The sequence below is a fragment of the Herpailurus yagouaroundi genome, unplaced genomic scaffold (assembly GCF_014898765.1).
Source record: "Herpailurus yagouaroundi ecotype Mexico unplaced genomic scaffold, PumYag 197, whole genome shotgun sequence".
Taxonomy (NCBI): Eukaryota; Metazoa; Chordata; class Mammalia; order Carnivora; family Felidae; genus Herpailurus; species Herpailurus yagouaroundi.
The window spans coordinates 9,132,791-9,159,562 of record NW_024412428.1 but is presented as its reverse complement, the minus strand read 5'-3'; the positions used below and the strand labels follow the sequence as shown (position 1 = coordinate 9,159,562).

At 45.0% G+C, this 26,772-nt stretch overlaps 2 long non-coding RNA genes across 2 annotated transcripts in view; one reads left to right on the top strand and one right to left on the bottom strand.

The window, feature by feature from the left end:
• Nucleotides 1-23,192, top strand: part of LOC121012807 (uncharacterized) — a 125,588-nt gene extending 102,396 nt beyond the window's left edge. The window contains exon 3 of the long non-coding RNA XR_005782319.1: nt 23,135-23,192. This is a non-coding gene — a long non-coding RNA (uncharacterized LOC121012807). The remainder of the gene's footprint in view (nt 1-23,134) is intronic.
• Nucleotides 4,017-11,495, bottom strand: LOC121012809 (uncharacterized). Its single transcript, XR_005782321.1, has 3 exons — nt 11,012-11,495; nt 7,408-7,536; nt 4,017-5,102 (listed from the first exon to the last, which is right to left on the bottom strand). It is a non-coding gene; the product is annotated as an uncharacterized LOC121012809 (long non-coding RNA).
• Nucleotides 23,193-26,772: the final 3,580 nt, after the last annotated feature.

The following is a 26,772-nucleotide window of genomic DNA, read 5'->3' as shown; positions in this document are numbered from 1 at the left end:
TTTTTTTTTTTTTTTTTTTTTTGAGAAACAGAGTGAGACAAAGCATGAACGGGGGAGGAGCAGAGAGAGTAGGAGACACAGAATCTGAAGCAGGCTCCAGGCTCTGAGCAAGCACAGAGCCTGATGCGGGGCTCGAACCCACGAACTATGAGATCATGACCTGAGCCAAAGTCGGACACTCAACCGACTGAGCCACCCAGGCGCCCCTAAAATTTTTAAATCCACTAACCTAGATTATGACGATGGTTGCACAGACCTGCACATTTACTAAATATCCCTGAATTGTGCACGTGACACAAGTGAACTTTACATCAAGTCGCAATAAAGGTGGTTTTAAAATCCTATATAAGGTATTCTGTGTAAAGAAACGCAACGTCAGAAAAATATTAAACTGTTAACAGTATTGTATGTATATTATATAATTATTATGATAGCAGTTATTATAAGGAAAGAACTGAGATGAGCTGTCCCGAGGGCAGCTTTGATTTTTTATTCTATACATTTCGGTAGCGGGATGCTTTAGCGTGAACCTATGTTTATGTATTTTTATGTATTTTTCATCTGTTTTGTTCACTGCTGTTACTCCAGCACCTAGATCGGTGTCTGCATATAGCAGAGGATCAGTAAATATTTGTCAAAAGAACAAATAAATAAATTACATTGTAAACGTAAAACACAAATAGTGTGCACAATAACTTGATAGGTTTGTGTATGGCTGACTCAAACTTGCTAATTTCTAAGATCCATCTCCAAGATAGATTTATGGCGGTGATGCTTTCCAGCAATTTGAGAACTATTCTTGGAATACTCTGAATGGGCCCCGGCTTTCAAAATTCAGGCTCTGAATTTGATTTTTGGCTGCAAAATTTGGCTCTGAAAGGAGTTTCCACAGTATGTCTTTTAATCAGTCTGTTATAAGGCATGCAGAATAATTTATTCTTCTTGTCTAATACGGGAAGATGAGACTGTAACTGAGGAAAAATTGTGATTTCATTTGTATTCAGTATTACTTTTGAATTACCTGGTTAAAGTTTTTCTTAGACATTAGATAATAGTGGAAATATGGTAGTTTTAGAAATAGTGGAAAATCAGGAGTTTTCAACGTAATCTAAAATAGGTATTTGAACTTCTCTTTCCCAGATAAATTTGTTTTATGTATGTTAAGGTAAATACTTGTGGATAGGTATTAGAAATGCTGGAATGGTATTATCTGTATTAGTATTTAAACATGGCCACTGGTCATGTATGATTAGTTACAGGATCTGACATGTTTTATCTTGTGGTTTGCTAAAATGGAAGTTTTTTGCTATTTTAATGCATTTGGAAATATATAAAATAATAATATCTTGATTTTAATCTTGGCTTTCCTCTAAAACAAAAGTTCTTAAATCTTTTATAGGCCATAAACCCCTTAAACTTTTGTACCAGAAAAATGTAGATGTTTGAGGATGGTCCAGACCAGGGTTAATAACTCCTATTCTAAAATCATTAAAATGCATGCAGCTCTCCATAGATATCTTCACACCCATAGTTTCCATATATTGATTCATAAATATTTAACTTAAAAGCATGTAATTTGACCAAGGCTTCTAGCTTATGTTTGGATGGCGACTTTCATCTTTAACCTGTGGCTCTTCAAGCTAGCAAATTCCGTGATTAGAATATCGTACTCACTTCTCCAGATAGAGCTGTAGGATGATTGGCAGATGGGCTTCAGACTCACATTAACCAAACTCCAGTGGCTTTGGGCAGATTTTAATTTTGTTTAAGTGAATTCAATAGTTTTCTGAACTCTTCAGAGAAAGTCATTACATAATTATTTAAAGGGAGTATAACTAAAGGATCGGCTTCTCAAGATTCCCTTTTTGGGCTTATGATGCTAAGAAGTTCAAGACTAGCCATTCTGGTTTTGAAAGAAGTGGGAATCGGGGCGCCTGGGTGGCGCAGTCGGTTAAGCGTCCGACTTCAGCCAGGTCACGATCTCACGGTCCGTGAGTTCGAGCCCCGCGTCAGGCTCTGGGCTGATGGCTCGGAGCCTGGAGCCTGGAGCCTGTTTCCGATTCTGTGTCTCCCTCTCTCTCTGCCCCGACCCCGTTCATGCTCTGTCTCTCTCTGTCCCAAAAAATAAATAAAAACGTTGAAAAAAAAAAAAAGAAAGAAGTGGGAATCTACAATCAGTGAAGGGTTATTTCTCATACTTTGCGCTTTTATGAGAACAAGGGAAGGGTATTGTGGTTTTTAAAAGTGGTTTGGGGAGGGGCGCCTGGAGGGCTCAGTCTGTTAAGCATCTGACTTGGCTCAGGTCAAGATCTCACAGCTTGTGAGTTTGAGCCCTGCGTTGGGCTCTGTGCTGACAGCTCAGAGCCTGGAGCCTGCTTCAAATTCTGTGTCTCCCTCTCTCTCTCTCTCTCTCTCTCTGCCCCACCCACTCCTGTTTGCACTCTGTCTCTCAAAAATGAATACACGTTAAAAAAAAATTCTTTTTTAAATACATAAAAGTGGTTTGGGGAATGTTTATGATCATGGAAAGAGCGTTGGGACAGGATACAAGGTTGCCTGAAACGCAATGATACAGGGGCACCTGAGTGGCTCAGTCGGTTAAGCATCCGACTTTGGCTCAGGTCATGATCTTGCAGTTCGTGAGTTCGAGCCCCGCGTCAGGCTCTGTCCTGACAGCTCGGAGCCTGGAGCCTGCTTCGGATTCTGTGTCTCCTTCTCTCTCTGTCCCTCTCCCACCCGTGCTCTGTCTCTCTCTGTCTCTCAAAAATAAATAAACATTAAAAAAAAAAAAAAAGACAACGATACAGAGAGAAACACAGTTCAAAAAAAGGAAACTGGAGAAGTCACTGGATTGAGGGTCAAGGATGGGTGAGAGCAGCAATCCTTGAACTGACGATCCAGAGACCTGCTAGTCCAGAGCCATCCAACCTACAGGTGAGAGATTCAGCGGGCCCATCACAGACCTAACCACAGCTGTCACTCAGTTAAGTTAGTGGGGCAGGGAAGGGGTTGGGTGATTACTGACCCCCATCTTCAAAACAAAGAATTTGCTGGTTTCCTGCTCTAAAAAACTTTTCTAGATTCGTGGTATTTGGGGCAAGAAGTATTGGGCAATACTTCTACCTAGTTATAGGTATCCTGCTCTATAACTAGACTTGAACAGTGGGGGAACCCTATGGGGAATAGAGTGAATAATGATGATTTTCAGAGGAAAACAGACCCAGCAATCTCCCTCATACCCCCAGCAGCTATTACTCCTCTCAAGGCTCTCCCAATCCTGCTGGATCCTAACAGGAAAAGCAAAAGTATATGAGAAGACAAATTCCAAAAAGCCATTGAATTGGTCCAACCAAAGGTCCTTATTCACCTTAGGAAATATATTTTTGTGGGTTAGTGAAAACGGAGTACGTGCTGAATCTGGGGTGGGAATAAATGTTGGATAATCATTCGAGGTGTTCCGCAAGTGAAAAGAGAGAGAGAGGGAGAGAGATGGGTTCGTGCAGTGGTTTTGGATTGAGATACGTCTTCCACATTGGAGAGTCCTGGTTATATGTAAGGGGGAAGAGAAAAGAGCCCATGGAAACTGCTAAGGGATAATTTTGGAAGAAGAAGAGGAGACTGAGGACCTTACGGTCTGTCTCTAGGATTGAAGGGAAGGAGGGCCGAAAGCGAAGGGGATGGTTTTCCTGTGTGGAGGAATATTAGCACCGAACTTCTTTTTTTTTTTTTTTTTTTCCAACATTTATTTATTTTTGGGACAGAGAGAGACAGAGCATGAACGGGGGAGGGGCAGAGAGAGAGGGAGACACAGAATCGGAAACAGGCTCCAGGCTCTGAGCCATCAGCCCAGAGCCCGACGCAGGGCTCGAACTCACGGACCGCGAGATCGTGACCTGGCTGAAGTCGGACGCTCAACCGACTGCGCCACCCAGGCGCCCCAGCACCAAACTTCTAAGAGTAGAAAAGACACGTCGTGTGAGACCCTGGGAACGATGAGCATATTGGCGGTGGGGGGGAAGGAGGGTGTGCAAATGACCGTCAGCCTGAAGTTGACCGTAAAGAACAAAAGTGCCAAAACACATTCAATTGTCTTTTCCTCTTAAATGACTCAAAGTTTCAAAGAAAATTGCCTGGAAAAGCAGTGCTTCTTTTCGCCCGTTGAATATGTTGGTACTTTACTTTTGAAAATCCAAGAAACAACTGCAATGCTCCCAAAGAATCTTCTCCCCCCCCATAGCTTAGCTTTTGAGCTACCCAGAGAAAGCAAGCTGGGAGACCAGCTTTTTGGTCCATTCCCCTCCACATTTTTTGGTAAGGCTTTTATTTGAGGCTCCGTGTCTGATCTGGCAGGTATTTTGCATAAATGCATTTCCTGGATGTGTGTGTTTTGTGGCCATTGCCAACAATGTCTGCTTCTAATCACTTGCTGCAAGCACCCAGTAGCTATCAGGGATAGCACTGACGGTGCGTGGAGGAGGCCCATGTGTTCGATTGTGGGTCTTGGCAGATTGTTGAAAAGGCAGTTACTTTCCTAGGGTCTAGAGTTTGGTAAGTAACCGATAGGAGGCCCGAAGGGGGGAGTGGCTGAGGCAGGAGCCTGCATTTGCTAGCAGGAGCCATCGACATTTAATAAAGAGGCAAAACTGTTGAGGCAAAACACAATTTGGCCACTCCATTCTTCAGGTGCCCCCTGGGATCATCAAAATTTATTTTGGGGAAAAAAACAAAACAAAACCCACTCAAATGTTCGAATTCGCTGTAGGTTAATATATTATCAGTTTTGGAGGTAAAAATTGTCAATGGCACGTTAGGCTGAACTGTTGTAATAGAGCAACGGAAGAAAGGAGATGGTGGTCCACCTTCCATCGGTAGGATTATATTGTCTTAGGCGGCCCATTTTGAGAGGGACACTGACCAACGTGGGTCACGATCAGCGAGGAATAGCCAGGGCCACCGTGTTATCTGAGGAATGAGCCAAAGCCTGGATAAAGAAGGCCCTCAGGCTATCTTCAGGTATCTCACGGGTTGTCCGCCATGTTGAACAGGGAAGTGTTGTTATTCGGCATTCCTCTGGAGGCCAGAACTAGGAGCAATGGGCCGAACTGGTGAGGAAATACGTATTGGATTAAAATAAGAACATTTCTACTAATCAGAGTTGTTCAAAAGTGGAATGGGGCAAAAACAAATTTCAGAACAGCATGAGACATTTGCTTCCATTTTAGTTTGAAATTGTGCGCAAAGGTCTTTTGGGTAGTGGAGGGACAGGATCGTTGCAATAGCAAAACGATGCTGGCAGCAGGTGAGAAGATGCGTGAGAGAAGGTGGCAAGGATGGCCAGTTAACAGACTGCTAAAATAATTCGGGCAAGAGATGGTGAGACCCTAAGCTGGGGTAGTAGCCATGGGCGTTCAGAGTTGTAGATGCCCTGACTTTCCATCAACAGATGGATGGTTCAACAGCCTCTGCTGTGTATACATGCATTGGAATGTTACATAGCCTTAAAAAGGAAAGAAATTTTTTAGTTAAAAAAAATTTTTTTAATGTTTATTTTATTTTGAGAGAGAGAGAGAGACATAACGGGAGCAGGAGAGGGGCACAAAGAGAGGGAGACGCAGAATCCGAAGCAGGCTCCAGGCTCTGAGCTGTCAGCCCAGAGCCCAACGTGGGGCTCAGACTCCCGAACCGTGAGATCATCACCTGAGCCGAAGTCAGATGCTTAACCGGCTGAGCCACCCAGGCACCCCAAGGAAAGAAATTTTGATACATGCTAGGACATAGAGGAATGTTGTAAAATAGTAAAATAAAGCCAGTGTTACAAAGGACAACTATTGTGTGATTCCAGTTATAAAAGTACCATGAGGAGTCAAATTCATAGAGACAGAAAGGAGGGTGGTGGTTGCCAGGGGCTGGGGAGGGACGGGAATGGGGACTTCTTGTTTCATGAGGACAGGGTTTCAGTTTGGGGAGATCCAAAAGCTATGGAGATAGATGGTGATGATGGCTGCATAACACTGTGAGTGTCCTTAGTGTCACCGAACTGTACATTTTTAAATGGCTTAAATGGTCAATTTTATGTTATACGCAACTTTTAAAATACACTGTTCTGAGTTTTTTTTTTAAGAGAAGTAAATTCGAGAAGGACAGTAAAGGTGTGAAGGAGGAGTGAATGTGGTTGCCAGGCTGCCTAGCCTAGCTACCGGGTAGAGGATGCCATTAGTCAAGAGAGTATTAACCAAAAAAAAAAAAAGAGAGAGAGAGAGAGAGAAACAGGCTTGGAAGGAGCTCATGAACTTGGTTTTAGAAATGTGACATTTGAGTGGCCTAAAGAACATTCAGTTGGAGATTTTTAATTTTTTTTTCTCTTTGAGAGAGAGAGAGAGAGAGAGAGGGGCAGAGAGAGGGAGACAGAGAATCTGAAGCGGGCTCTGCACTGACAGCAGCGAGCCCGATGTGGGGCTCGAACTCACAAACCTCGAGATCATGACCTGAGCCGAACACGGACGCTCAACTGACTGAGCCACCCAGGAGCCCCTCAGTTGGAGATTTGTAAAATAACCTTATGGAGTTGTATACAATGTAAATTGCATCTTAAATGGTACAATTCAGACTTTGGACAAATGCATGTACCCACGTATCCATCACAAGCAAGGTACTGAACGTTTCTACCATCCCAAAAGTCTTCTGGTCCCCCTGACCCTCTTCCATTCCTGCCCCAGGCAATGACTGATCTGCTTTCTGCCACTTATAAATGAGTTGGCATTTTTTGCAATTTTATATAAATGGAATCAGTCATACAACAACGTACCTGTTTGTGTGCGTGTGTGTCTGACTTATTTCACTTAGCGTGATGATTTTGACAACCATCGTATTGTTGCCTGTACTGTACGGGTACACACAACTGATTTATGCATGCACCTGTCTGTCATTGGGCATTTGGTTTGTTTCTAGTCTTTATTAACAAATCAAGCTAAGTGAACATTCCTATAATGTCTTTGAGTGGACATCCCGTTTTCCTACCCAGCAGTAGATGTGACTTGGTCGAATGGGAGGCATACCTTGCACTTTTTAAGAAACTGTTAGTGTTTCCCAAGTGTTTGTGCTATTTTACATTCTCACCAGCAGGTGTTCCGTATCTTCATCAGCACTTGGTATTGTCAGCTTTTTATTTAAAATTCTGATAAAGGTCCGTTTATCAAGTTTTCTTGTTTACGAAAATTTGTTTTTATGTACCAAGACATGTTTGTCTCCTTCAATATTGAATAGGTTTTCTCCTCCGTGTAGCCCGCCATTTAGTTTGAGGTTTTGCATGGAGGTCTATCATTAGTTTTTCGTTAATTTCTCTGTATAGTGTGAAGTCAGGGTCAGTGTTCATCCTCCCCTGCCCCCTCAACATGGCCGTGTAGTTACCTGGCAGAGTTTGTTGAAAAGATCTTCCTCTCCCCCATTGAATTGTCTTACCACCTTTGTTGTAAATCAGTTGACCATTTATGTGTGAGTCTGTTTCTGGAGTCTCTCTTCTGTTCCAGGTGGAGGCATCTAATGAGATGTTTGAAATTGGGAATCAGAGAGATATTTTTTGCTGAGTATTAGCCGTGCATCTCTGCCCAGCCCCTGGAGAAAGCATCTTTCTTTACCTCTGTCAAGTTTGCGTGTCGTTTCTTAAATTCTTTTGTTTTTAATTTTTGTAAATGTTTACTTATTTTCGAGAGAGAAAGGCAGAGAGACAGAGCATGAGTTGGGGAAGGGCAGAGAGAGGGAGTCACAAAATCCAAAGCAGGCTCCAGGCTCCAAGATGTCAGCACAGAGCCCCACGCGGGGCTCGAACCCACGGACCATGAGATCATGACCTGAGCTGAAGTCAGAGGCTTACCCGACTGAGCCACCCAGGCACCCCAAGACTCTTAAATTCTTGATTGAAATGCATGTTTCTTACGGGCTAGCATTAGAGGCAAGACCCACAACAATAAGGCAAAGGGAAATATGAAAGCGTGAACCTAGACTTGGTCAAATACACCATGTCACAAAGTCTTTGGAGACCTAATTGTTTACAGCGCTAAACTTATCCGTGTATTATTTCTGTGGACAGATTTACAGGCTAAAGAGCTGGACATGCCTGAAGACAGCTTAAGGATCTGGGAACTTTCTCTGCAAAGATAATCAGGAATCTGGACGTTGGCAAAGTACCCAGCCTTTTCTTATTCCTCATGTCACAGGAAGTCGTGTGTCAGGGCACTGGATCACTGGCCCTGTTTCCCTGGCGTTGGTGTAGATGGCCTGAGAAAAGAAGGAAACTAGTCCAATTTATTGTAAATAAGACTTTGAAATAAATATGAGAGCAATATGGAGGATGTAAGAGTGGAAGAAACTAAATATGAAACTCAATTTTAGTGGGTCATTTAAAAGGATAGAGGAAGGGGCGCCTGGGTGGCTCAGTCGGTTAAGCGCCCGACTTCAGCTCAGGTCACGATCTCACGGTCCATGGGTTCCAGCCCCGCGTCGGGCTCTGGGCTAATGGCTCAGAGCCTGGAGCCTGTTTCCGATTCTGTGTCTCCCTCTCTCTCTGCCCCTCCCCCGTTCATGCTCTGTCTCTCTCTGTCTCAAAAATAAATAAATGTTAAAAAAAAAATTTTTTTTTAAATAAATAAAAGGATAGAGGAATATGTTGAAGAATGTGTATTCAGAAGCATGGGGCCCAGGGGTCCAGAATTTGCATTTGATTTGGGCGCACACCTTAGAAATGTTAACCTCTCTCCCCTCTTAATGAGAGCCACCATGTGGTTAGGAGCGGGACATAATGATTGCTTCACTATGCTTATTTAATGACAAGTAAATTTAGAAATATATTCTAGACAAATCCTTTTTTACTTCCACCAGCAGTGTGTTTTTTTTTTATTTTTTTTAATGTTTATTTATTTTTGAGAGAGAGAGTCAGAGTGTGAGCGGTAGAGGGGCAGAGAGAGAGGGAGACATAGAATCTGAAGCAACTCCAGGCTCCGAGCCATCAGCACAGATGCGGGGCTCGAACTCATGAACTGTGAGATCATTACCCGAGCTGAAGCCGGACGCTCCACCGACTGAGCGACAGGCGGCCCGGCAGTGTGTTTTGTTTTGTTTTGTTTTGTTTTGGTTTTGCTCTCACACTTTAAATTCTGACCCTCTTTCCATGAATTCAGTTACATCTTTTTGGTAGGAAAAAAAAAAAATCAGTCAACCCAGGAATTAATCTTATATCCTTCAACAAGAGTTTTTGAAAGAACCTGGAAGGGACCCCTGGGTGGCTCAGTCGGTTAAGCATCTTGGTTCGGCTCAGGTCATGATTTCCCCGTTTTGTGGGTTCGAGCCCCGCCCTGCATCAGGCATCAGACTCTGTGCTGACATTGTGGAGCCTGCTTGGGATTCTGTTTCCCTCTCTCTGCCCCAGCCCCACTTGCACTGTCTCTGCCTCTCTCAAAATAAATAAATAAATAAAATGTTAAAGTGCAAAAAAAAAAAAAAAAAAAAGTGCCCGGAAATTAAAGTTACAGGGTTTTGAACTGTTAGTGATCTTCTGAAGAGGGTCAGATCCACCACCTGCTAAGCCTGTTCCTTTAAAGACACTCAAAAATGTAGTAAGACTCCTCAAGCCATTATATATGTGTGGTGTATATAATAAATATATGCTAGGGGTATGGAGGTTGAGTTTCTATAATTGCAAAAGTCGTCAGCTCCCTTGAATCACGCTTATCTCCATGGCGACTTCGATCCATTTCTTAATGATGTTGTAATAATTGTATCTTAGCATCTAAATTAGAAAACAAAACTAATGCTGGTAGTAGTTTGTTTTGTTTTGTTTAGAATGATAGTTTCCAGGTGCAGTTTTATTATTTAAAATTTGCCAGGAATAGGATGTAATTACTTCCATTCTAGACACCATTTAATATATAAACATCAAGTTTGTATGACCACCTGGTATATTTGGTGGGGTCCAAAGGTTACACAACAGTTCTGTAACTCTTTAAAGACTTTAGCAACATGGGTTTTTTTTTTCCCCCTCCGTTTTAAATCATTATTTTGTAAGGAAAATTTAATTAGGTAAAAAATGGGTTTTTTTCTAAATGCAGGCCCCTCCATTGAGCCAATAAAGAATTTGTTTGAAAATAATTCCCAGCGTTTAGAACTACTAAGAGTATAAATTTTTCCCCTTTAATTAGTATCTTAGATTTTTTTTTTTTTAACCAATGCCAAATGCAATGTGAGCTCAAGTTTTTTAGTTCAGTTCTAAACTTAGAACCCGTGATTTTCAAGTGGGTTCTAAATTTGGCAAAATGTCTTCTCTCTGCCATAGTAGCTGGTGTTTTCCCATTCTTCAGGGTTCATACATCTTATTTTCTAAGCAAGCAGTACTGTTTTTCTTCGCTTTTTAATAATTTTTTTTTCCTCTCCCCTTTTAAGGAATACCAAATGTGATGCAACCTTTTTTAGACTCTAAGCTAGATATGGCAGCTTTCTGAACGGGAAGGAGAGTGGTAAGGAGGGGTGGGAGGAGTCATTTAGCCTCTTCCTTACAATGAAATGATAAATACTCTATGCCTTCGATGCTGAGTTATGTGAAGTTTAGGTGTAGGTGGGTCAGAATCACCAAGTCAGAATTCGGTTCAAATACTTCTCTTTCCTGCACATTTCTGCGTACGTACAAATGAGCCCCAGCCCCTTCCTGAGGAAAACGTGGGAAACAGCATCCTATTTGGTCACCACTTCGAGAAGGGTGTCCAACAAAGCCGTCTCCTGTGGTCTGCTCTGTGCTAAATACTCCATCCCCCTCCTGGGAGATGAAGACGCCAGGCAAAGCGCTCAATGCAAAACTCCCCGGGCGCGAAACTCAGACCCTGGCCACCGTGGGTCTAGGCTGTTAGCACATAGATGTTGTTGGCAGTTGAAAACAGCCACTTCCTCATTCTGCAAGGTGTCCGAGGGAGGGAGGGACACCAAGACCTCTCCCCAAACCAGGCTCGCACACACACTCCGCACTCACCTGCACTGATCTCTGTTCTTCCGACTCCAGGCTCACATCTCTCCCTACCACGATCCTCCTGGCCCTTCTTCCTGCCACTGCAACCATCTTTCCCATTAAAAGAAAAGGAGCCGGAGGAAAGGGGACCAGCACGAAGGAAACTGAGCTCTGTTTCCCTCCGGGGCCAAACTTCTGGAATTTGACCCCTCAGCTGCGCGCCTCTGCAGCCATGCGTGTCTGTCTGAGCAGCTCCCTTTCCTACCGGTGATGATGTCCTTGAGGCATTTGTGATGATGTCGTTGAGGCATTTGTGTGCGCCGCCCCAGCCCAGAACGCGAGGCTCAAGCTGCGTGCGTTCTCAGGGAGCGTTTCCCAGCACCTCTTGGAGATCTTGGCCACTGGCATCCTGTTCACGCAGGTCTCTCCAGCCCAAGCTCAGGCCTCTTCTAGCAGGTGGAGGCCTCCAACGACAAGCCAGCCAGCGGGCGGCCTTGACGGTCCCGTCCGACAGGTTCCTCTGCTTTATACCCTCTTGCCTCTGCAGTGCCAAGAGGGGAGGACTGGAATACTTAAGATATTTCCCAGTCGCCGTCTCCCTGGGTGCTAAGCGTTCTGACTCCCAGACTCCCAGCAGAATTTTCTGGGATGGACAGCCCTCCCATCCTCTGTGCCACTGCCACTGGCAGCTGTCTCCCCTCCCCACCCTGCAAGTGTTGGTAGAATTCCATTGACCTCAGCATTCCTAGAATGGCTGCAGTTGGCTTGAACATCCAACCTTGAAGGGAATGTAGCACAGTGAAGCGGCCGACGCTGTGCTCCCGTGGACAGGCCGGATCGCTGGAGCCCAGGGAGTAGGTGCTGGGAGTAAGAAACGCACATCGGTTGGGGGCTGCACATCATCCTGGCCAATCTCCTGCCTCTGACAGCGGCATAAAGGGCCGTGTTGTGAGAAAACAGTGTTGCTCTTTCCCACGTCGGCCTCAGGCTTTCCCGGTTACCAGACAACCTCCTGGCTTTCCTTCACCATGTTATTTATCCGGCCTTGTCTCCAGATTTTCTATTTGGGGTCTCAATCGTCTGTCGCAGGGTCTTTAGATTAAATAATCTAAAGGAAGGAGCATTAATTAGACTAGGAGTGAGAAGTCCCGCGTTCAATCTGTAGCCCTGCCATACGGTGATGGGTGACCTCCAGTAAGGCCTCGTTCCGAGTTTCCTGAGCCTGCTTCCTTCATCTGAAGCATGGATGGAGTTGGGGGGGGGGTTGAGGGGGCAGCTGGAAGTGATAATAACCGGGTTCTAGAATTCCACGAGTCTTGGGGCTCCTGGGTGGCTCAGTCGGTTAAGCGTCTGACACTTGATTTGGGCTCAGGTCATGATATGGTTTGTGAGTTCGCGCCCCCCCCCCCCCCCGCCTCCATCCGTGGGGCTCCACGCTGACAGTGCAAAGCCTGCCCTAGGATCCTCTCTCTCTCCCTCTCCCTCTGCCCCTCCCCTGCTCACGTGCTCTCTCTCAAAAATAAAGAAACAAACTTAAAAAAAAACAATTGCAGGAGTCTTCTTTAAACTGCTACTTAGCAGTAGAGTAACTGGACATCTAAAATGCTACCATAAGATAGTATGTCCCCCACAATTGTCCCTAAATTACTTCGGTCAAACTTGGAGGAGCAATGCTATTTCCAGTCTTACAGGTTCCCCCCCCCCCAGGGGGGGGGGGGGCGGGGGGGGTCACTTTGTCATCCTCCTCCTTTGATTCAGCGTTTACAGATTGCAGATGTACTGTCTTGTTTTTCTTCTTCGTAAGTCTGCTTTTCTTTAGAAAGTCTCAAGGGGCTCCGTTGTCTTTGCTGCCCACGTCTAGTGGACACCCCGGCTCTGAAGAAAGCAGCACCTACCCTGGGCAGGATGACGGTGTCTCCCCTTTTGTTTCTTCGTGACACTCCGGTCTGGTGGCTTTGTGATGGCAGCAACCTGCCGAGTTGGTGCCTTTTGGGGGCCTGGCCACGATGTCTCCCAGGATGCCTTTCCTGTACTATGAACAGGAGCTCACCGTCCCTCATCTTCTAAGGACATGTGAGCTCTTTTTGCCCAAATGCCTGGTAAAGCCAAGAGTACTTTGCCACGTGAATACCTGTCTCCCACTCTTTGCACATTCACAGAGCTTTGGGAGACCTTCTGGCCGTTTATCCCCCTGCTTCTTCGTCACCGTGCAGGAGGGTCATCTACAGAATTGAAGATGGCACTGAGGAGTGCGTGTCATTTTTTTTTTTTTTTTTAATGCTGAAGGAAAAAAGAAAAAAGGAAACAAATCAAAACCATAAACTCTCATACTCCTCCTGATCCCTGGGAGAGAATGGCAGCTGGTGGGGGACGGTGAGGGAGGAACGAGGTGAAGATCCTTCTTGAAGGATGGGAAAACAGGATTTCATTTTAGCATGGGTTTTAGTAGCAGGTTCTACAGTGGTTGGTGGCAAAGTCATGATTAGACTCCCACCTCTTCACGACTTCCTCCACTCTGTCGTATGTGAGCCTTTGCCCGTGAATTGAGTGGCTCCTACAGGCCGGGCTCCAGGCTAAATGATGGGGGAAAAGGTGAGTACCGCACGGCCTGCCTTAGAAGGACCTACAGACGAGAAGTATGGGCAGTTGCAGGCCTGGGTGAGCGTGCCGTGATAGGAAGGGACACAGAGTGGAGTAGCGGCCTGGCAGGGAGTGCCACGCCCAGGATGGGCTCAGATCGGGGTAGTCAAGGAAGGCTTCTGGAAGCGGCGACCTCTAAGCTGAAAGGCCAGTGGGAGTTGGATGGGTGGAGGATTATTCTAACAAGAGGACTTGTAAGTGGCCGAGGGAGCATGTCCGTGCCAGGGGATCTCTCAGTGGCTCAAGATGGTGGGAGCTTGGAGTGTGGGGCTGGAGAGAGAGGCAGACGCTGACTGGGAAAGGCCTAGGATGCTCTGCTAAGGAGTTTGAACGTTCTCTTGAAGACCATGGGACGTCCCAGAGGGATGTTTTAAGGAGAGATCTATCGGGATCGTATTATCATATTTACTTTAGAAGAAAAGCCATCTGAAGTTTTCTGAGGCCAAGGCCCAGAGACATTAGATAGTTAGAAATTGTTCGAGTAGACTAGGCAAGAGACCGTGGCTTCGGCTAGGAGGGTGGCCTTTGAAATGGAGGGAAGTGGGTAGATCAGAGGCATAAACGAAAGAGGCAGAATCCACAGGACTTGATGGTTTGATGATTGTTGGGAGTTAGGGAAAGGGAGGAGTCCGTGATGAAACGATCGGGTTGGGGCACCAAGCTACTGAGCTGGAAAGCACCACGAGAGGGTATTAATGGTAAATGCAGAGACGAGGAAAGTTCTGACTCTCACGGCTCCCCTGAGGCAGTACCAAGTTCTTAAGTCCTGGTGGACCCAGAATGATGAGGAACTATTCTAAGAATGAAGTGGGTTTTCTGTGCCTACCTGGCCCATTTACCTTTGGGCAAAGCGTGCTGGGGCACTACCCTCTTGGCTAGATTCTCTGATCTGTCCTCTGTGCCATGATTTCTCCTCCATCACTGGCAAAGAACATAGGGTTCCTCACTCCGCACAGAGACTCTAGAAGGAGGTGGTGCTGCACAACTTCTACTAACAGCTGTCATCGTACTACCTTTGGAACGTATCTCTTTGTGACGGTTGGATTTTAGAGCCAAAGCAGAGAATAGGAGATACCCATGGTGTCGTGGCTTTGGAGTCAGAGAGACCACCTGAGCAAGCCCTAAGCAACCTTAATTCCCTCCTCTGCAAAACAAGGAAAGTAGCACCAACTCCAAGGACTTGCTGTAAGCCTTATAATGCGGTAAAACGTGTATGGTGCCCAGCAGATGGTAAATGCCCAATAAATATTACTTTCTGCCCCCACAACCCCCATCCGTGGGCACTTACATCCCAAACGACGCGGCCTTCTCACCCTGAGAAAGGAAGCTCCGTGATGCTCTTACCTTTACCATCTTGCTAATAACTGGTTGGTTGTTGCTGTTACTGTTGCATTCCATTTCTTAGGCAGTGGAGAGAAAGAGAGGGAGGGGAAGGGATCCAAATTCAGTTTAGGAACTTTTCTGAGTGAAAGTTCCGCCTGAAAGAGTTCCATCACGTGTCTGACGTCAGTTCTTTCTCCACTGCGTGTGAACCTGTGGCTTGTGACAGTCGTGCGTCTTAGTCTCTTGAGACTAAGAATACTTGGGTTGGGCTGGAATATCAGGCTAATGGGATGGACAGTTCCCATTTCCTTCAGAGACTGACTTTGACCCCCCACTCTTTGTCCTGGAAACTTACAGTGTGAAGCTGTAATGCGATTGGCATCTCACTTCAGAAAAATGCAGGTCTTCTGCCTTGAGTCTGCTCCAAATCGTTCAGCTTTTGGAGACATGCATGTGAATTCTTTCTTATTACCTTTCCTGGAGGTAGATAGCATCTAACCCTTGCATTTAGGGCTCACAGGACTCCCTCCCTCAGGCCACCTTTCTTAGATTTGGATAGATTTAGGGAACATTTTTGAGTGGGACGCTCTTTGGCACTAGCTTCTACTTCTGCAGCCTTCCCTTTGCCCTTCTTGGCATTCTTTGCTTCTGTTGTTCTAGAAGTTCCTCTTCTAATCTCATTTGTACTGTTTTGCTCCATTAATAGTAATAATTAAAAAAAAAAAAAAACCCTTTGGGAAAGATACGAAGTTCAGTGTCAGCCATTGAAGAAATTTAATAGCTCCAGAAAATGTTTTTTGAGTCTTCTGTCATTAGTAAATATATAGCCTATGATGACAGCTTGTCATCACTTAGGTATATACCACTTAGGTCAGGATACGGTTTCTACCTGCAGAAAGTTTTCATTTCTTCAGGTAAGGTAAGAAAACACAACAGGAAAAAGATTGAAGAGACTACTATTATACCTCTTTTAAAAGAGACTGTAGCCTCTCAAAAATCTATTCTTCTGCCGAGGATGAGATTATTAATCTCCTTAGTTACTATTTTTCCCTGAAGTGTTGGAATAAGTGCCTTTTGATGCCTAGGCTTGAGAAAAGCTTGTTCCCCAAAGCCACTTGGCAAGTATAAATCCCAGGAACTAGGTGCTTTAAGCACTGTGTTTGTGAAGCAGCAACCATTGTTGGGAGAGAAGCAGGGTGGGGGAGGAGAGAAGGCAGGAAGGGGGGGTGGAGGGAGAGGGAAGTGACGGTACTTAGGAACGCACCAATGGTGGGAGTGACCAAAATATACTGGAGACTGGGTCCTTCCTGGGACCTTGCAAGTGGGACTCGATCAGCTTCCCTCTTTCTCCCACCACCAGCTTCACCCAGGGAAGCCACTGCTGCTGTTAAATCTGGAGTACCTTCATGCAAACATGAACGGTTGGGTTGTTTCCCTCCAAATCTAAGGCCTAGAGAGAACCCCTTGAATTCAGCGAACACACGCTTTGGTGTCAAAGTAAATGTCCTACACAAGAACAATGATAACACTTTTGAGGAGTTCATGAACTTCTGTGATATCTGGGAATATGTAGGAAAAAAATGTGTGTTAACCTCAGAAAGCGTCTTTGTTGCCACACGAATGCAACCATTTAGAAGCCTGGTATTTTGACCTGAAAGATTTTTAATAAGATACATGAATGAAAATATGAATCTATTTTTGACCTTATGAACTAAAGCAACACCTCACCGTAAAAAGCAGAAAAGAAAATCTGTTAAAACAGCAGTTCATAAAACCACTGCCCCAAATCATCAGGCTAGGGGCCACCCTAAATAGAAATTGAACGTGAAGTTGCCAATATCCACTGATTTTGACCAACAAAAATGACAACATGACAATACATTTTGCTCCATGTCCCTAAAGCCAACATGCAAGAATGTAATTTAATCTCTGAAGGGAAGGGAATCCCAGGTGCCATTTCTTAACATTCAGCATCGACAGCGTGGTAGGTGTGGGCAGAAAGTCAGGCATCACCTTTACATCAGCTGACATGTATTGGATGCCCATGATGAACAAAGTGCCGGAGAAATAAAAATGAGGAAGAGAGGATGATATATAATATACTTATATAGGTTACAACATATATAATATATTGTTCTATGCACAGCACTAGAGAACCATTGGAAAGGCAGAGCTCAAAAATGAAAGAAAGCTCACCAAGTTCAGAGTTACAGAAGGTTGGGAAGCTTTTAAAGGACAGGTTGGATTTTACATAGAGGTGGGGGAAGGACACTACCAGCAGAAGAAACAACGTGACCAGACGCTCAAAGGTAGGACAGTACAAGGTCCAGGTCGATTGGAAAATAGAGCAGTGGAAGGAAAGCAGAGAGCAATGTGCCTTAGTAGGAGGGCCCTGAAGGCCAGGGGAAGACTGTATAGTTAATTTGGAAGAAAATGTTGTAATGAAATGGAAATATTTTCAGCAATGGAGTTTTATGCATTAGGAAACATTGATAATTCCAGTTTTTAAAATAATTTGGGGCGCCTGGGTGGCGCAGTCGGTTAAGCGTCCGACTTCAGCCAGGTCACGATCTCGCGGTCCGCGAGTTCGAGCCCCGCGTCAGGCTCTGGGCTGACGGCTCGGAGCCTGGAGCCTGTTTCCGATCCAGTGTCTCCCTCTCTCTCTGCCCCTCCCCCGTTCATGCTCTGTCTCTCTCTGTCCCAAAAATAAATAAAAAACGTTGAAAAAAAAATTTTTTTTAATAAATAAATAAAATAATCTAAAATAAACAGCCAACATCTGTTGATCGTCCACAGTGTTCTAAGCAATTTACATGCTAGGCTCAGCTCTTATGTATATGAGCTAGTTTAAATTCACAACCCCCCCCCCCTTTGAAAAGGTGAGTATGATCCATTTGACAGGAGCACTTGGGGCTCAGAGAGGTTAATTCACTTGGCCCAAGGTGACACAGCTAGGTAGTGCCAGGGCTGGGGTTTTAACCTATGGGCGTCTGGTTCCAACATCTCCGTCGTGACCCACAGAATAATAAGTGCCAGAACCAGTGTTGGGGCCGATAAAAATGAAAAAAGGAAATGATTCAAAGTATTGTGACATAGATATTATAGAATTTAATGTGAGGAAAGAGCTAGAAGGGGGAATCACAGACTCCTAGAATAGGAGCCGGCATGGGAAGTTGGAGTGAATGGAGAAATGGGAAAGAGGCGTCCTCTGGAGAGCAGGCAGGAAGGTGAGCTTGTGAAGTCAGTTTAAGTGGTGGGGTCCAGGAGAGAGACCAGGGCTAAGAGGGAAGTTCAGGGCTATTTACATAGAGACGGAGGTTAAGAGTCAATGTGGAGTGGGCTGCCTAGGTCTCCAAGAGAGCAAAGAAGCAAAAAGACGACTGGGGACTGAATTATGGAGAAAGAAGGAGTATCCACTAAAGAAGACACCTCAGTAGAGATGAGAGGTAAAAGTTGTTTCAAGTCGATGCTAATACTTTTCTTTCCAACAATTACCTAATTCTGATTTGTGTTATCAGGATGGTCACCTTTGGATAACAATGGAGATGCCTTTGCTTCAAGGCTATGACAAATGTGCATGATTTATGTATATATAGTATAGTGTGTGTATATATATATATATATATATATATATATATATATATAGTATATTTCCTCATAGGGAAGAGTTTCTAGAGTAATGAAGTCTGAATTTTTTTTTTAATTTTTTTTAATGTTTATTTTTTTTTTAATGTTTATTTATCTTTGAGGGAGACAGAGACAGAATGTGAGTGGGCTCGGGGCAGAGAGAGGGGGACACAGAATCCGAAGCAGGCTCCAGGCTCTGAGCCATCAGCACAGAGCCCGACACGGGGCTCGAACTCACGAGCCGTGAGACCATGACCTGAGCTGAAGTCGGACGCTCAACCGACTGAGCCACCCAGGCACCCCTAGGGGCTTTTATTTCTAACTATAGAAGTAATGTAACTTGATTGTAGAAAACTGAGGAAATACTGAAGAGTAAAGAAGAAAACCTTTTGCCAGTAATAAACACTACTGACATTTTTTTTTTTTAGTATATCCTTCCATTCTGTTTTGGATTTACGTACACGCTTTTTTTCAAACCAGGGACCCTTGATAAGATACTGTGAATATTTTTACGTGTCGTTAAATTTAGTATTCGTAACAGTTTGGTAGCCGCACCGTGGTAATCCGTCAGAAGGATGGACCAGAATTTATTTAACCAAGCCCCTGTTATTAGATAATGTAGGTCGTTTCCACCTTGTAGATAATGCTACAGTTAGTATTCTTCATCAAACTTTTTGTGCTTTTTTACTTCTTTCTGATTATTTTCTAAATAGTTCCTAGGAGCCAAACCGCTGGTGAAATGCCATGAATGTTTCCAAATCAGAGTTCTGCTTCCAAATGTGGTACCAATTTGCCGGTAGCACTTATGTTAGGATATAGCAAGTTGTGCTGTCTCCTTCCTACTTCCTTATTCTCATTCTTGGAAGCCAAAGGAAAACCTTAGAACAAGGATCAACGGCAACCTTTCCGAAAAAGTATACACATCGTTGTGTTGCTGGTTCTGTTCTTTTTTTTATTAACCTCCTCCTGAGCCACAGTTATGGGTCCGCAATCAGCTTCTGTTTAGTCCCGCGAGGCACTCTGGGTGCTCTGTGTTTGGAAACAGAAAGGCCTGGTACTTTGGGAGATGAGGCCAGCTTCCCCGCCAGTCCAGTGCCTGATGGGCAGAGGGGACTCCGAGTTCTGGCTTTCGTTAGCGGCAAGTGCCAGGTGGGGAATCTCGCTCCGGTGAGGATATTTACCGGGGCTGCCCGGATGGCCCTCCTAGGCCTTGGGGACCGGCAGTCAACCTCTTTGCATTTCCCAGAGGCCTGTGGCCTGGAGCACTGGTTTTTGTCTTGGGTCTCCCCGGCAGAGCAGAGCACTCCCCTTTCCCGTCTTCAGAGTCTCGGGGGCAGTCCCACAGTCTTGGTGCCTAAACTCCCTTGCTGGGCTGCAGCACTCTGGCCTCAGGACCTGGGTGCTGGGCATGTCTCCCGGCCTGCCCGTCTCTTCAGTCCTGTCCAGTCAGCCTGCAGCACCCACACTTGTTACTAAGGGCTGATGCTACCACCCTTGTCGGGAAACAGGGCTTGCTTACGACAGCCCCAATGCAGCATTTTGCAAACCGAGGGGCCTGATGGTGGGCTGCGAAGTAAATTTAGGATTTTAAGGAGAAAAATCAGACGGTGTCGCAGTAATGGTAGGTATTGTTCCGTGGAACTTCTTCTCAAATGTTAATATATACAAACTGTATTGGTCCTATCCAGAAACCTTGAAAGCCAAGGCCGTAAATGCAAGTCAGAATTGCCATGAGGATATGAGGAGGTAGGCTTAGGTGGGAAAACGTGAAGTTTTAAAAATGCTTTTTTAATGTTGATTTTTGAGAGAGAGCACGAGTTATTTTTGAGAGAGACGAGCTCAGAGTCTGGAGTTTGCCTTGGATTCTGTCTCTCTCTCTGCCCTTCCCCCACTCGTGCTCTCTCTCTCTCTCTCTCTCTCTCTCAAAAATAAATCAACATTTAAAAAAGAAAAGAAAAACTTCCCAACGTACCCCTGGACAGTACTCTCTTCACATTATTTTGTAGCACAAATACACTTTAAGCATGTAACGTGTAACTCCAACCATTGATGAAATCTTCACCTAACGAAGAGAACGGTTCTCGTTTTCACGAGGTGTTAAACACCAGGGGCAACAGGAAAGTTCTGGACAAAACTAGCAAGTTGGGTAGTGTTCTGTCATCCCCTTCTATGTTTGGCAATCAAAACCACTCATAAAAACATTTATTCCTTTCTTCAAAAAAATAGCTTTATGGAACTATAACTCCCATACAATTCAACGGTTTTTGGTATATTCCCGGGGTTATGCAACCATTACCATAAACGGTTTTAGAACATTTTTGGCCTCCTAAAAGCAGCCCCATCACCATTAGCAGTCACTCCCTTCCCCTGCAAGCTCCCAACCCCTGGTTATCACTGATCCAGTGTCCATTTTTATAAATGTTTGTATTCTGGACATTTCATATGAATGGAGTCCTACAATACGTGGCCTTGGGTCACTGGCCTTTTTAACGGAGTCTGATGTTTCCAAGGTTCATCCGTGTTCAGCATGCATCAGTCCTTCATTCCCCTCTATGGCTGATAATACGCAGCCATATAGATCTGCCACATTTCATTAATCACTCATACACGCCACAGTTGACGGGCATTTGGATCGTTTCCGCGTTTTGATGATTACAAATGAGGCTGCCGTGAACATTCATGCGCAGGTTTTCGTGTGGACATGTTTTTGTTTCTCTTGGATACATACCTAGGAGTGGGAATTGCTGGGTCATATGGTAATTCTATGTTTAACCTTCGGAGGGACTGTCAGACTGTTTTCCAAAGCAGCTGCACTATGTTACATGCTCACCAGCCGTCTATGACGGTTCCAATTTCGCCACATCCTCACCCACACTTGCTGTCGTCTGTCTTTTTGCTTACAGCCGTCCTAGGTATGCTAAGACATTGATTCCTAAGGTTTGCGACACTTTCAATACAGCAGTTGAATTTGGGCTGTTGACGGGGTTCTTGAGATCAAGACCTAAAAGAGTGATCTTTGTTGGATTTAGATCATTGTTCTACAGGGAGGGGCGCCTGGGTGGCTCAGTCGGTTGAGCGTCCAACTTCGGCTCAGGTCATGATCTCGCAGTCCGTGAGTTCGAGCCCCGTGTCGGGCTCTGTGCTGACAGCTCGGAGCCTGGAGCCTGCTCCAGATCCTGTGTCTCCCTCTCTCTCTGACCCTCCCCCGTTCCTGCTCTGTCTCTGTCTCAAAAAATAAATAAATAAATGTTAAAAAAGAATTTAGATCATTGTTTTACAAAAAGTTTTGCTGATAAGCTTTCCCCTCCTCGTGTGTACCATTCTTTGGCGAGAGAACAGGCATCCTATTAAGAAAAGGTGTGCTATCTCTTCCTTATTCACCAGTGAAATATTCCAGTTCTAGAGATATTATTGGTATAAATTAGCTTCAGGACTGTTTTCTCTTGCCTCCACCATCAATGCAGCCCACAGCTGATCTCACTCCTTTCCCTACTTGCAAGCCACAGACAGAAAACTCTGGCTGGGGCAGAAATACTTAAGCAACTCAGGACCAGCTTGGCCTTCTCCACGCACTGACAAATGTAACACCACCTCTCAGCCCCCTGCCTCTGGTCTTGCTTTGTGCCTATCCCGTAACATCCTTTCGAATTAGACAAGGTTTCACTAGTCCTAAGTAAGAGTGGGGGAAACGGAGCACAGGCCTTAGGGGCTACCAGAAGTCCATGAGCGTGGGGGTGGGGGGTGGAGGAGGGCACTTGGAACTCAGTGTCCTAGCTCGGAGTCCAAACTTCACAAACCTGTGCTCTTCTTTTCCTGATTTCCTCTCTCCTTTGTTTTAAGCACCCTTGAAGAAAAAAGGTTTTTAAGTATGTATGATCCGTAGTATGGTTGACCTCATCCGACATTTTGGTTTACTGTTTCTACTCCTTTTCAGAACCTGGCCCTTGTCGCGAAGCGAAACAACAGGACAATTCACATAGCTTGACTTTAGGACTCACTGCATTGGGGGAGGAATTAATATCCTTCGGCCAAAGACTTAACAGCCCCGTCTGCATTTTGTATTTTTTTACGTTAGAGTTAAGTTTCAAATGTCTGTTGGAAGCAACCTTTGGGCAGACATTCTTGCAGTTTTCTGCGATAAATTCTTATTTGGCTTGCCATAGTCCACTGTATCCAACAAGGAATAACCTTGGCCGAGTTGGAAACTGTTAACTGCTAAAAATGTGTGTGTTTGTCTAAATTTGAGATCCCCTCCAGCCCATTGGGTGACTCAATGAAGCGTCCCACTTCGGCTCAGGTCATGATCTTGTGGTTCATGAGTTCGAGCTCCGATTCCCCCATCGGGCTAGCTGCTGTCAGCGCAGAGCCCGCTTCGGATCCTCTGCCCCTCTCTCTCTCTCTCTCTGCCCCTCCCCTGCTTGCGTGCACTCTCTCTCCCTCTCAAAAACAAATAAACATTTAACAAAAAATGATGATGCAGTTGGCATCTATCCTCACTTTTCGTATCCTAACATTTACTTATTACTTATTACTCTATTTTCCTGCCTTCTGATTTAGAGAGACCCCAATGCTTATCTCCAAAGATGGAAGAGGAAGATTAAAACAATAATTTGCAGTAAGTACTCTTTCAGCTGTTAATTCATTTATTCAACAGACTTTATTTGGTGCTTGCCAGATGCCAGGCACCCTGGTAGGTGCTTGGGATACAAAGATAAGCTAGGGTCCCTGCCTTTAAGGGATGCAGTGCAGTAGGACAAGCAGACCCATAACTGGATAAGCACACTTGTGAACACGATAAATAATGCACAGAATATTATGGGATCGCAGAAGAGAGGCCCGTTACCTACCCTGTAGAGGAGATTGAGGCAGGCTTCAGCAAGGGTGTAAACTGTATTAGTGAAGATCTGCAGTTCAGTTAGCTAAATGAGGTATGGGAGAGAGCATTCAGGCTTTTTGAATTAGGTATCTTTGTAATTTAAGATCAAACACCCAAGAACTCTAACGTAAACTGTATGCCAGTTTCTGGCCAGTGATTCATGTTGAGGAAGGAAGGGGTCTACCATCATGAATAAGTGAACATCAAGGTTGCAGGATTAGAGCTAGAAGTTGTAGGGTTTCTTGAAAAGCTTCTTTCCTTGTTATGCCTTTCCCTCCCTATATAATGGAAAAACAAACATGAGAAATGTTGTGCCTGTAAGTGGAGGTTTTTATGTTCCTCTGACCTGGCCTCTGTTACACTTGGGAATATATAAAGGCATCTTCACCAGAATGGATGAAGATTAGTGTTTGAGTCTAGGATTGAAATAAAAAGGCTTCATTAGATTTGCAACCACTGCCCTCATTAAATTAAAAATAATAAAGAAAAACTCCAAGTTAACTGTACTTGATGCTTGCTAAATCATGGGTTTGAAGCGATGTGCATGACACAATTTGAAACCTTTGAAAGAAAAGTTTAATCTTTCCAACAACCCTGTGACCACCTCCATGTTATACTGAGAGAATTGAAGAAGCAACAAAGAGGTTAAAAAACTTGCCTAAAACACTCATTATGATGAGCACTGAGTGTTGTATGTATGTGATGAGTCACTCAATTCTACTCCTGAAACCAATGTTGTCCTGTATGTTAACTAACTAGAATTTAAATAAACACCTGAAGGGGAAAAAAAAAAAAAAAAAAAAAAAACTTGCCTAAGATTATAAAGCTGGTAAGTAGCAGAGCTGGGGTTTGAACCCAGGTCTCTATTTAAATCTAGTGCCTATTACTCACCGCACCATCCTGCTGAAATAGAAACCTGTGTGGGCCCATACTTTCCTGCAGTTCTGTGACCATGAATTTAGCCTGGCAGGAGTTAGCTATTACAGAAAACTGGTAAAAGTTGTGTCGTTGGGACAGGGCAAATCCAACATTGCTCCCGAAAAATGCTGATAGTGCTATCTTCAAATAATAGTCAGATTTTGATATCATGGACGCCGTTTAAAATGTAGACAATTTTTATCAATATTTTGTAATATAGGCCCCGAGAAGGTAAAGCAGAATTGAGGTAGATATGTAGATTTGAATGGATCGCAAAATGTGATTCATAGAGAAAGTAGACAAGGGTAAATATGTGTGAAAATAACAAAATAAAAGTTACCTTTAGATGTTAGCGTTTTAAATATTGCATGTACGTTATGCTAGTTTATATATTAATAGTATGCTGATTTTCAGGTGCATTTGTATGTATTGTCCATTCCACAGGACTGTAATCCCTGAGACCAGCCTTTTTAAAAAGGTTATCTATAGGTCAGGAAAGGTTATCGGAGCCTATTCTCAAAGAGCCTAACAAATGGGAGCAAACACATTAGGTTATGGATGCTTAGAGTGGATATAAGAAGTGAAATTAACATAAGAAAATGACTTGTTTTAACTTAGATCTATCACATTTGGGAAGAATTGGCTGCTGGATTTAAAAGTGTATAAACATTCCATTAGAGAGTGAAAAAGGGGAAGTCTGTTATAACCGAATAGGGGTGTGGTCTGCATAGGCTTAGGAGGCATAGATAATAGTTTCATAAAAGACTGATAGAAGTATAGCCTTCAGAACTGGCCATTATAGCTAGTACATTTTCTTTACAGACGTAATAAGTATGTCTGTTAATACCAGCCAGCTTGGTGAGTTAGAGAAACCACAGCCTGTGGATTTGGGCATACGCACTCTCTGCCTGCATCTAATCCTCGGGTAACAATACACCTACAACTGCTGTAATCCTAGAGCAGTTACATGGATGCACTAAGTGGTGTGATGGGAGGGAAAGATAGCATCACAAGGATTCGTTTGATTATAACAGTAATCCACACCAAGTCAAAGAAAACAGCCAAACAGTTAAAAATGTGGTCTCTAATGAATTTGCTAATTCTAGCAGGCCCTCACGAACGGTTCCTGCTAGAGTACCCCGTATCAGAACGAGGGAGCTGTGCTTTAATTACATGGAATAATTATTTGATTTCCAGGAAGTTAAGACAGTGCTTTGTATTTACATAAAAAGTTCTAGACATGCTGGGAAACTCGATCAAACCAAGAGAAAGAGTGAAACTGAACGCCTGTTCAGGGAGTCAAGATTTCGGCTGCCCAGCAAGCTTGTCGGTCCGGCTTATGAGCCCAGAAAAGGGGTATTTTAAAACCGGCTGACTGGATCGTGTCACTTGGTTAGAGGAAAAGCCCTGCCTTTCCCGAGATCTAGAGGGTAACGCAACCATATGCTGTTGAGGGGCTCGAATCTTGGCTGCCTTCACCCCTCTGCATTAGCAGACACCCCGGTTTTCAGGGGACGTGATCTCGTACCGTCGCCCTCACTTTTGAAGGTCTGTTAAAATTCTGGGGCCTCTTATCTCAGTGGCTTTGGAAGTGAGTTTGGGGTAAGAAGGGGGGGGGAGGCCTGTGAGTGTCTCTTTTGCCTGAGGAGTTGGAGACACTTGTGGAAAAGTCAGGCCCTTTTCGCCCCGGCGGCCGCTCCGGTGTGGGGCTGGCTTGGGTTAGACACATGCACACATACACCATAGAGCTCTGCTTTCCCGTAGCAGCTGCTGCCTCTGCCTCTGCCTCTCCCGCCTCAGCCTCTTTGCCCGGCATACACACACATTCAGATTTGCGCGCTGTTTCAATCCTTGATGACGTGTCCCCGGAGACAGCCAATAGTAAACGGGCTCTGGTCAGGACAATGGGAGGTATCGGGCCAATGAGCGAGCCCCGTGAGTTGGCGGTAGCCAATAGGAGCCGCGCTGGCTGGAGAGTAATGTTACAGAGCGGAGAGAGTGAGGAGGCTGCGTCTGGCTCCCGCTCTCACAGCCATTGCAGTACATTGAGCTCCATAGAGACAGCGCCGGGGCAAGTGAGAGCCAGACGGGCACTGGGCGACTCTGTGCCTCGCTGAGGGTGAGTCTGGGGCAGCGCCGCGGCGGGGAGAGCGCCTCCGGCAGCTCCCCACCCCGCGCGGTGGCCGGATCCCCGCGGCCGGGAGCCGGCGGGTCAGGATCCACACAAAGGCAAATGAGGGGGGACCGTGGGGGGAACTGCGCACGGAGCGAGCCTCTTCTCGGGCGCCGGGAGCCCTGCCCCGCGCCGGAACCCCGGCCCACAGGCTGCCTGAGGCGCTGCGAACCCCGAGCCCCGCGAGTTTCCACCCCCGGCGGCGTCCGCGCTGACTGGCGCAAAAAA